Below are 11,834 nucleotides of genomic sequence, written 5' to 3' on the forward strand. Positions count from 1 at the left end.
GGGCTCTCTGCTCTGCGGGGAGCCTGCTTCCTCCTCTTTCTGCCTGCTTCTCTGCCTACTTGTGATCTCTGTCAAATAAATAAATAAAATCTTTAAAAAAAAAAATCTTACGGAGCCCAGTGACCCAGAGATCATTATGGATCCCAGGACCCTGTGATCATGACCTGAGCTGAAGGAAGATGCTTTAAGTGACTAAGCCACCCAGGCGTCCAAAAGAGAGGAATTCTGATAGTTGAAACCCAGTCCCTGCTCTTAAGTGCCACACAGTATTGTGAGTTGCACCCTTCTCTGCATTTTTTTTTAAAGCTGGTTATTCAAAATCAAAAGACACAGCAAAACAAAACAAAACAAAACAAAAATTTAAACACGTAATTTTGTAATTCCAGCATCCAGGGAAAAAATTTTGGTATAACATTCCAAAATAACCAAAAAGGAGATGCTACACATTCTGTTTCATAATATACCTTTCTCCAATAAAAGCACCTTGTTCTAAGGTAACAAATTAGAAAGCAAGTTTGATTGGGGTAACATGGGCTATTTTCAAAGCTGTGCTGTATGACACTGAACAGACTACACATGCGGCGACACTTTTTTGATGTGTGTGTTGGTGGTTTCCCATTTTCTTTCATTTTTTCCATTTTTAAGATTTATTTTTAAGTCATCTCTACACCCAGTGTGGGGCTGGAACTTATAACCCAGAGATCAAGAGTCACCTGCTCCATTAACTGGGCCAGCCAGGTGCCCCGGTTTCCCATTTTCTGCTATGAACATGTGGATCTGAACAGCCCAGTTTGTCATGTGTAGAACTGGCATTGCTGTGCTGAATGCTCTATTTATTTATTTACTCTAAGTTTTACGTGTGATCTCTCTGTCCCCCGTCATTTAATGCCCTGCCTGTGGTGGAGGAGAGCCCCTTCCTCTCTCTCTGAACAGAGATTCTGTTAGCGCAGGGAGGTCACCGCCATCAATAAACTCCAATACGCTCTACATTGTCACACACTACCGCTTCACCACCTGAAGGGGAAACTCAGAGCCAAAGCTGAACACAGACTGTATTTCAAACAGCAAAGCATTTTCAACCAGGTCCCACTAACTACCCACAAAGTTTCCTGAGGCCACACTCAGTGACGAGGATGGGAATGCAAGTCCACATTCATCATCTAACAACAAATCCATAAAAAGAATCTGATAGTAATGGCCCCTCCAAAGAGATCAGTAGCCCTGTACTGCAAGGTCAGGGTGAAGTCAGGGTTCTCACCATTTCTAGGAAGGTAAACCTGAAGAAAGGGAAAAGGCAGGCGTGGGTTGCTAGCGCCAGGATTTCTTGGTAACCAAGACTGACCGGAAACCACCAGTCCTCCGAAGTCCCAGCCTCCCTTTCTCTTCATTTGAGAAGATGTAAGCAACTGATGGGTGGGGGTTGGAATGCCAGATCTAGACCCAGAAGACTGGGACTCGAAATTCTAGAACTGCTGGGTCACTGGCCTGATTTTACAGATAGTCCCTGGTCAGAGCAAGTTCTGGAAGATACACAGAACCTCAATTCCACCTAATTTGTACTTTTAATTCCACCTATTTTGCAGCCATAGTGCATGAGAAATGAAGCCTTAAATAGGTTAATTGAATCCAGTGATCCAGTCACACGGTATGGCAGCCTGGGTGGGAAAGTGTAGAGTTCTGTGGCAAGAAGATCAGGCGATGTGATGCTTTGATCTGGGGCATATGGGCTGTGAGGCTCTCCCCATTTGGGAGCAAAACGGCAATGAATCAGGACTCTGCTTAGCAGGTGTCCTCAAAGGAAAAGACCTAGTTTCATCCTGGCCAGCAATCTCTTGAATTACAAAGAAATGTCATCTAGTCCAGAAAGAAACTCCTGAAGTTGCTTAGGAAAATAACTTACTATAGTTTGAAATCTAAGCAATTAAAGATTCTATAATTCCATGAAGTTAAAGCATTAAGAATAAATATGCCCAGGGCACCTGGGTGGCTCAGTGGGTTAAGCCTCTGCCTTCGGCTCGGGTCATGATCTCAGGGGTCCTGGGATGGAGCCCTGCGTCAGGCTCTCTGCTTGGTGGGGAGCCTGCTTCCTCCTCTTTCTCTGCCTGCCTCTCTGCCTACTTGTGACCTCTCTCTCTGTCAAATAAATAAATAAAATCTTAAAAAAAAAAAAAAAAAGAATAAACATGCCCAAGAAAATAGAAACTATAGTATTTATAATTTTGAGTAAAGAAATCTGCACGTATCTGTTATTTTATGCACTTCAATTCAAGGGAATTCAGTCTGTTCAGAATTAACAAGTCAGTCTCAAGATTCCGATTAAAATCAGACATGATTTTAAGGATTTTATTAAGTTTAAAACCAGTGTGGCAGATGACGAACGAGTATACACACTCAAAGATGCTCACTATCATCAGCCACCAAGGAAATTCACACTGAAACCACAAGACACCAACACATGTCTTTTAGAATGGCTAAAATTTAGAGGACTGACCATAACCAGGGCCAGCGAGATGTGGAGAGACTGGAGCTCGTACACCACGGGTGGGCGTGTAAGATGGCACAGACACTCTGGAAGAAGACGGGGCAAGTTCTGTTACATATACACATACCATATGCTCTGGCCACTCCACCGCCACATGACTGCTCAAGAGAAAGGAACTAACTATGTGCCCGATAAAGACTTGGACACAAACATGCAGAGCAGCTTTATTTGGCACCACCCAAAACTGGAAACAACTGAAATGACCAACGGCAGGTGAATTAGCAAACAGACTGTGGGGCACCCACATACTGGACTGCTACCCAGAAGCCAACGGGGAAGGACTACTGATGGGTGCGGCAACACGGACAAATCTCAAAATAAGTGTGCTGAGCGAGAGAAGCCAAACAAAAACAGGATACACACTCTACGATTCCACTTATGTAAAATTCCCCGAAATGCAAACTGTTATCTACAATAACAGAAAGCAGCTCAGTGGGTACTCGGGAAGGGAGAAGCGGAGAGCAGTGGGGGGGGGGGGGGGGCACCGAGGGGCACGAGGACACTTTCAGAGGTGATGGATGTGTTCACTGTCTTAACTGTGGTTAAGGTCTCCCAAGAGGAAACATATGGGGAAACATACAGTGTATGTTTCCCCATATGTACATACAGTGTACACGGAAGATGAGCGATTTATTATGTTAACGATACCTCAATGAAGTGAGCAGAATAACTTCAAAATGTTAAAACATAAAACAATACTAAGAATGTTTAAGAGAATTTGTCAGGTTAATTTATTAGACTTACAGGGATTATTTAAGCATTAGGGATGTTTGTTAAGCAGACAACTGGAAGTATTAAAACAAAGAAAGTTGAATGCAATTTACAAATTCAATTTAAAATTTTCAAATGAATTAAGTTCACAAAGGAATCAAGTCCTCATCAAAAGGTCCCTTCAAACTGGTTAGAATTTTCTAGAATCATAAACAGAACAGAAAAATATATAGGCTTTACTTAAAAGCAAAATTTAAAAGAGTAGAGGCACCGGCTGGCTGGCTCAGTTGGTTAAGCATCTGACTATTCATTTCTGCTCAGGTCATGATCTCAGGGTTGTGAGACTGAGCCCCATGTCAGCTCATGCTGGGCATGGAGCCTGTTTAAAATTGTCTCTCCCTCCCCTCTGCCCCTCTCCACCCTCTCCAGAATAAACAATACATTTATTATTAACGATTTCATATTAATAAATTTCACACTGATGAACAACACAGCAGTAAAAGCACTCGAAGCAGACACTGATGTGCAAATACAACAGATCAGAGCACGCGCGCTCCGGAGTAACCACAGTCCCTCCCAGACCCTGGGCTGGCCAGTGACAGACATGCAAAAGGTGCCACACAGATCCTAGAGACTAAGCATGACTCAGCACAGAGCGAGCACGGAATTTTCCCTAAGGCCCCGGCCAGGGATGGATGTCTGTGGGGAGGGAGGGGAGCTGCCACATGTGGAGTCTGGCCCCACTCCACACACAGCTGGTGGAAACGCACTCAGAGCAGCCCTGGCCATCCGCCCGCCCGCCCGCCTTCTCCGGCTTCCAGGCCAATCAGGGTAAGGAGCTATGGGACAGCGGTGGCGATGAGGGGGTGCTGGGATGACCTCCGCCCCACCTTCTGGCATGCTACCTAAGACAACAACACACTCCCATCCCCCTCCCTCTAGGATCACCAAGGAGACAGCAGAGGAGGACAGGGCAGCCACCTTCTGTGGCAGTCTTAGTTCAGTAACCAAGGAAAACTCCAAGGACTCGGCGGGGACTTGGGGATGAAGCACCAGACAAGCCTTAACAGATCAGATGACATGGTCAAAGGCAGCCCTTCCTGGCAACTAATGTTCCCTTGCTGATGGATCTGGGGGAAGACAGATAAGAAAAGAGGGCTCTCTTTAAGAAGCGGGGGGAAGGCCAGAATCTTGGATTCTGCTAATCAGCCTTCTGCGGGCCCCCATTTCTCAGCTGCGTGAGACAGGTGGTTAGGGCTCTCACCCAACTCACCCCGCTCTCCTCGAAGGGACGCAAGTATGGGCAGTAACGTTCCACTCCACCAACCAAGAACAGAAGGCGAGAGCAAGCAGAGAGAACAGGGCAGTGGAACCTTTGTGGAGAGTACAGTCCATCAAAAATCCGTATCCATGGCCATAAAGCAGGCCTTTACTCTACCTGCTTTTCATGTGATGAGAATTTTTTTTTCTTTTAAGGTAGGCTCCACACCCAATGTGGGGCTTGAACTCACAACCCTGAGATCAAGGGTCGCATGTCCTACCCACTAAGCCAGCCAGGCACCCCACTCCACCCGCTTTTCAAAGCAAACACAAACGTAGAGTGGAAACCGGCCACGGCTGGTCCAAGACCTAGAACTAGAGAGGGCTGTGGGAACATCTCAGAACATGTCAGAACAACGCCTGGGTCATGACCGGTCACCTGAGAAAAATCCCCACACAATGGGCGGAAACTCAAGAATCCCAACGCCAAGGAAGCTTCGCCCTGAGCACAGAGTCTGAGCTCTGGGGAAAGTTGGGAACCACGAAGCCGCCAGAGCACCTGGCTATGAAGCGACCTGCCTCCGGGTGTGGGCAAGAGCCATGATCAGTGCCTGAAACACAGGTGGGCGCGCCAGAGAGCGAGGCTCGGGCCAGGCCAGGATGTTCGTGCTGGACGAGCAGCGGGAGACAGGAGTGGGTCACTAGGTAGATTCCTGCCCAAGGGGATACACTCAGACCGGGCATTGGGGAAACCCTGTGCAAGAGCAGCAGCTGGTTTCACGGGACAGGGCTGCCGGAGCACTATGTGGGCAAAGAAGGTCCAACTTCACCCCTTCACCCCCTTATCGCTGGGCCTCCCGAAGGCTGGGTGTCCTTGTCTGGAAACAGGTCAAGTGTTTTTACAGCCAGCCGACAGAGCCCCTCCCATGTCCAGCTTCACACCTCCCCGAGTCCCCCACTGCCTGGCTGCCTGCTCTACCCACTGACTCAAGGGGTCTTCCCTGAGACTGCCCAGCCCTAGACCTGCTTCTTGGGGTCCTGAGAAGCTCTGCTGCGCCCCCTTAACTAGCTTCCCTAGCCGCACCCTTCCAGACATCAGGCCTCCTGCACAGGCTGCCGGCTACCAACTGAGGCCAGCGGAGAACCAGATGTCACTTTCCCGGGTAAACCACGAGAGATCAGGAACAGACAAGGACTGCTTCTATTTTCCAAAACTCAGAGCTCGGCCTCTTTTATTTATTGAACTTGATGACTGACATGCCAGGACTGCGAACCTCTACACCTGCTCCTGGAGAAGACCCACGTGCATCCCAGGGGCCTGGAATGAGGCATGGACTTACCAGGCACGGACTTACCCTCAGTTTTCTGTCGGCTCTCAGAAGGCAGCTGCTATCTAAAGTAAAAGAAAAAAAGAAGTGTTATCTTCATTTCTTCAGGCATTCCCCCAGAGAACCCAGGAGTGGCAAGAACACAGCTAGAATCCAGCGACCTGTTCCTTTGCTTCCATCTTAGGGACCTGGGGCGGGGGTGGGAGCCCAGGACAGCACAGGGCTGAGAGCATCCTGGCCCTTGTCCAACAGTGTGGGTGGCCAACAGTGTGGGCCCCACCCATGCCTCTCGGTCACCCATTCCCATAACCAGTCAAAGCCGCTTTTCTCATCTGTGAAATGGGGGTAACCGCAGCACCCAGCCTGCCCGGTTCGCAGTGACGCAACACACACAAGCCACTGGCACGAAGCCTGGTACAAAGGACGCTCGCAGACATTAGCCAACGTGCTTAGTAAGGAGCGTTAGAGTAAAACCCTTTGCTGGCACCCACCACACAAGAACGAGAAGTTCTAAAAACCTTTTTTTTTTTTTTTTTTAATTTTATTTATTCACCTGACGGAGATCACAAGCATGCAGAGGGAGGGGAAAGCAGGCTCCCCGCTGAGCAGAGAGCCCGAGGCGGTGCTCGACCCCAGGACCCTGAGATGGAGATCACCAACTGAGCCGAAGGCAGAGGCCCAACCCACTGAGCCACCCAGGCGTCCCGATTGTTTTCTGTGAAGTGTTTTCTCTTCCTGCCCACCTCCATTCAGCCCATGCCCACTTTCTCAGCAGAGCTGTCTCCAAGCCTCAGGAGCTACCTACCCCTTGGATTCCCTGAGCCTGGTTCCTGTCTCACCAAGCAACTTGACACTAATTAAGAACTGTCTTACGTGACCTGAGAGCTGATATGTCTGTCTCCTACTTCCCTATTTCCTCAGATCTTTTCCTTTAGTGCTAACATACACACAAGAGAGCACATCCCTTGTTTCAGACCCAAAGAAGCCCATCATTTTTTGGAGTTTTACAGACCACTTGGGGTTTTTTTTTGTTTTTAACATTTTACTTATTTGAGAGCAAGTGACCATGGGGTGGCAGGGGGTATAGAAGCAGACCCGCTGAGCATGGTGCCCGACAGGGGGCCAATCCCATGACCCCAGGACCCCAAGCTCGTGACTAAGAGCAGAAGCCAAGATGCTTAATGGGCTGATCCACCCCAGCACCCCTGGACCACTTGTTTCTGAGAAGCCACACCTGTCAGCTCTAGCCATTGGTCAGTAAAGAGCAAAATGGAGACACAAGCCAGCAAGCTGCTGAATGGATTGAATCCATGTTTAAGAAGATCAGCTGCCTTAAGAAATTATGTCAAGGCTCGAAATCTTTGGGGCATTCAAGTCAATAAAATATTTATCAAGCACATACCTTGCATGACGCAGCCATGCCAGAAGGTACAGGCTCTGTTTCCAAAAAGCCCAAGAGCAAGTTGTTGAGGGCAAGCTAACAGAGGATGAAAACAGGTAATACAGGAGAGGGAACCAGGCACGGACCCCCGAGCCTGGCTGCCTGGGGCGGACGTGTACATGAGGGCCTAACAGCCCCTTGGTTGTAGGGCTGTTGTCATCACCAAGTAATACATGCGGTGGGATTAGCAAAAGCCCACATCCAACTGAACAGACTTGTAAAGACTTAATAATGCAGGAAAGCCTGAGTCCGGAGGAGTCAGAGAAAACAAGGTTGCCAAGGAACAAGACGGGGGGGCGGGGGGGGCACTAAAAGGCAAGTCTGGGATGATGGCAAGCAGTCTCAGATGAGGCAGAGGCAGAAGAAGGTACCTGTGGAGAGAAATGGAAGAAAAAACCCAAGAGATGGCCTCACATCTTTTCGTTCAGGGGGTGAGAGGAATGTTCTTCCTTCCATCATTTCCCACGTCTACTATGGCGCCCTACTTTGGCAGCTCAAGAACAGGTCTACAACTGAGACTAGAAGCAACTAGGACAGAGACCAAGGGAGAGTGAGTCAGGCCCAGATGAGGTTTCAGAGTAACAGGCAAAATGGCCCACTTCTGCAAAGGAGGCCTCCGGTGAGAAAGTAGCCCGCACACAGGCACTCTCTCTCTGGATGGGAGGAGTCAGGACCCAATCAGAAGAGGGTCAGATGCTGTTGGGAGACAGCCAACAAGAAGGCCCACCCTAATCCTCAAGGAAAATTCTACTCAAGGGAGGTGTCCAGCTCATACAGCAGCGTGCCAGTGACAGATCTGCATGGTCTGGGGCCTGGCCAGGCCTTCCTCCCAGATTCGCTGCCCTAGAACAGTCATCAGTGCAGTTCCTAAATGGGACCCTTTCCTGGTTCCCCAACTTCCTCACTGGTTTCCAATTTGAGCCATTTCCAGTAATTGACCTGAAACATTTGTCCACGGCACTGACAAGTCACAGGGCAGAGGGACACAGAGAACTGCAAGTTGGAATGTCCTGGGTCTGAAGTCTACCCTGCCATGATCCCAGGGCCTCTGTGAGCACTGTTGGGAGGACTGGCACCTGGCACAGCACCTGGGGTACTGGGTGCCAGAAGGGAAACAAGGAGAAAGCAAAGAAGAGGGCAAAAAAGAAGAAAAGGGGGGGAAAAAAAAGGCAGGTGGCCTGTATTGGTACGTCAGAGGAAGCAAGGGTCCAGGAGGCTACCCAGCAGGGCGAACTTCCCAGAAGGATGATCCTGGAAGTAAGAACTGGCACAGGCTTTGGGAGAGAGAATAGAAAATAAGGCACAGAGGGGACTTTGGGACAAATTGTGGAAACTTTGGCTGGCAACCGAATTCAATTCAACAAACAGATATTGAGCAACTATGGTGAACAAAGCCCATTCCAGCAGGGCAGGGCAGGGGAGCCACTAAGAACCAGAGGCCGCTTGCTCACACAGAACACAGACACACACAACCTGTATCTGCTGGGCCCTCGGAGCCCAACCAAACCCCATTCTGCACTTGCAGACCCAATCTCACTTCTGCCTTTTTCTGCACCATAGCAAGCGCCCTCACCTTGTTACATCTCCTGGAGAGGCCTCTTCAAAGTGCCCGGCCAAACTTCTACTCAAGTGGGAAGTGCGACTCCTCCCATCTTCTCCCCCACACCTTCCTCAGCCTTCATCTTACAGGTTTTAGTTGCTTAAACTCAACTCTCCTCCATAATAAAACCTGGACTGCTCAAATCCAATCACTGCTTCTTCACTGAAGGATCCAGTGGAACTGAAGAAGACTCATGACTCACCTCCTCCAAGAAGCCTGCCCCAGTCTCGCCTATTTCTCCTCTCCCTGGCCTTGGTGTGTGGTCTGATTTGTGGGCCTTTACTGAATTTCCTAGGGGCCTCCTAGAGACCATGCTGCATCCACGCTGGGCTCTCTACAAACATCTGTGGCACGCTGACTCACTGGTTAGGTTCTTTCTTTTTCTCTCCCCGGTTTGCCAGCAGTCCTAGGGCAAGGATTAACCTCACCTCTGAAGTCTTCTTCCAATGCCCAGTTTAGGACTCCCAACATGGTAGGGGTGCAAAAGAATGCCATGGAGAGTTCCAGACTTAGGATGAGCACTGGGCAAACAGAAAAGCTGTCACTGACAGTAACCACAAACGCCAAGCACATCCAACCCCACCACAAGTGTCTGCATCGCAGGCAGGGAAAGGGTGGCAAGGGAAACCAGGGCTCCTGGCCCCAAGGAAGGCAAAGCCAATGGAGGTTAACACTGGGATCTGGCAAACACCCGCACTTCCTGGAGCCTCAACTTTCTCAGCTGCAGAATGGGGACAACAGCCCTGGCCGCCTCTTGCTCACAAAAGGAGTGTTTCGATTTTTAAGACTCATTTCAAAGCTGCCAGGAGCCTAGGGACTTGGCCTCACCCCAGCATGTGTTTGATGAGGAAAGAGCTCGAGAGAGGTGAAACAACTCACTCAAAAGTACACAAAACAAGTCCCGCTGGAAAGAACCTGCCAGGGCAGGTCCTCAAAGCCAGGGCTCCGATTCCGTGCCCAGGAGGGAACTTCCAGGACCGCCCGCTGCTCCTCACCGCCCCCGGCCAGTGCACTTTGTAAACTGCTACAAGCCCGAGAATAACGGGCTGAGTCCATCCCCACCTCCTCCTCCTCACGGAGCAGCCTAGGACGAATCGCTGCTTCCCCCTCCGAAATCCATGGAACCGAGGATCCCGACAGGGTTACTACGAGAATCCCTACGGCAGTCGGAGTGCAGGCGCCTGGAACACAGAAAACCCTCGCCTTGCACCCCACGGCTTTCTGCAGGGCTAAGCAACTTCTAGTACGTTGAGGAACGCTTGGGCTCCCGATTCTGACAGACTTGGGTTCCAACGCTCAGGGACCTCGCCCTTGGCATTTGAGGGTTCCGCGCGTCAATTTCTCCATCTGCAAAATGGGCCCGAGGGCAGGAGTAAGGCCGCCGGCCGCCGACGGGGACGTGGGGCAGACGGAGCCAGGCGAGGAGGCGGGCCGGGGTCCGGGCGACAGGACCCCAGAGCAGGGTCTCTGGAGCGCGTGCGCGCGCAGGGAGGAGGGCGGGGGTGGACCCGCGCCGGTCGGCCATCCCCGTGGGAGGGGGAGGGGGAGGGAAGAGGAGGGAGGGGCGGCGCACGTCGCGTCTCGCACCGCCCGCCGCCGTCTCCTCCAGCCGTCACTCGTGGAGCCCGCACCGCCTTGGCGCGCACGACCCTTACATAAGCGTCCCCCGCGGCGGTGCTGGCGCACGCCCACCCACTCCGACCCGCCTCGAGTACAGGAAGGTGCGCAGCGCCGCCGGCACTCACCTCCGCGCCTCCGCCGCAAGTCGTCGCCACCGTCTCTACCGCCGCTACCTCCACTGACAGGGAACAGCTGCGGTTTCCGCGCAACCGAACTTGCTGCAGTCCTGGCCCCGCCTTACAGACTTCTTATTGGCTCAGGCAGCCCATCCCCTCCTGTTATTGGACAGTGACTCCCGTCACTCACCGCTCCCGGCTCAGGACTCCTCCCTACCCCCCGCCTACCCGTCACGTTTAAGCCTTGGCGCCCCACGTCAGCCCCGCCCCTCGCGTCGCCGGCGGGTCCCGGGATTGGTGAGGAGGCTTGGAGAGCCCGCCCCTGCCGCACCACCGCCTACTCCCTTGTCCATAGAGCCCCACGTGGGCCGCACCGCCGGGGCCTCCGCCCGCAATAGGCGGAAGTAACTGGGCTCCGGCGCGCTGTGATTGGCTGTCGGCGGGGGTGGGGAGGTGCGATTCATTCACCCGAGTAGCACGTGTCTCCGAAAGCCGCAAGCATAACAGATCGCACGGGGACTCAAGATATCTGGCCTGGACTTAAATGCACTGAGCTGACGGGGAAAAGGGGAGAGGAAAAGGGTTTGCGAAGGGCAGGGCGAAGGAGATGGCAGTCGTACCACACGGGTGTGCGTGATTTTGTCCCTTAGCTGTGGGAGTGGTGGTGATGGGCAAGAGTCCGTCTCTGTTTGACCTTGGACAAGCAAACTCATCACTCTGAGCCTCAGTTTCTTAATCTGCAAATCGAGACCCCTGGGGACCTAGAAGGTTTAGAAGGCTTGATTAAACAGAAAGCTTCATAAGCTGGGCTCTCTGCCAATTAGGAGATATGAGAGTGACCAAAACCAAACAAAATCTCTGCTTTACACTGAGAGAAAAGACATAATAAAATATAGGGTACACCAGATGGTAATCAGGGCATGGAGGAAAAATAACCCGCTTCCAGACCGTGGTAAGGATCAAGGACTATGAGAACATCTTGTTAACCAGAAATTGTTGATTGAGTATGGAAAAATATTACAACTCCATTCCCTGTCATGTCTGTCACATTCTCTGTCTGTTTTGTCTCTCCAACTTTCTTGTCCTTCCTTCCACCTATCTGGCTGAACTTCAACGTAGGTCAGTCCAGCACAGTTATTTTAGTAGCAGAGCAAGAATTAGAATCCCAGTTCTCCAGATCCACGAAGTGATTCGATTAACAATTCATTTGATTGTG

General features: G+C 51.0%; 1 protein-coding gene across 3 annotated transcripts in view; it reads right to left on the minus strand.

Annotated features, from left to right (window-relative positions):
• Positions 1 to 10,729, minus strand: part of PC (pyruvate carboxylase) — a 94,395-nt gene extending 83,666 nt beyond the window's left edge. The window contains exons 1-2 of one of the 3 annotated variants that reach the window (XM_059148613.1): positions 10,628 to 10,729; positions 5,869 to 5,906 (exon numbers count right to left, since the gene is read on the minus strand). The gene's annotated coding sequence lies outside the window, so the exon portion shown is untranslated. Of the gene's footprint in view, positions 1 to 5,868; positions 5,907 to 9,944; positions 9,965 to 10,469; positions 10,492 to 10,627 lie in introns of those variants that run through there. The other 2 variants (XM_059148624.1, XM_059148634.1) reach the window with 2 other exon arrangements.
• Positions 10,730 to 11,834: the final 1,105 nt, after the last annotated feature.

This window comes from Mustela lutreola, chromosome 1 (assembly GCF_030435805.1).
Source record: "Mustela lutreola isolate mMusLut2 chromosome 1, mMusLut2.pri, whole genome shotgun sequence".
NCBI lineage: Eukaryota > Metazoa > Chordata > Mammalia > Carnivora > Mustelidae > Mustela > Mustela lutreola.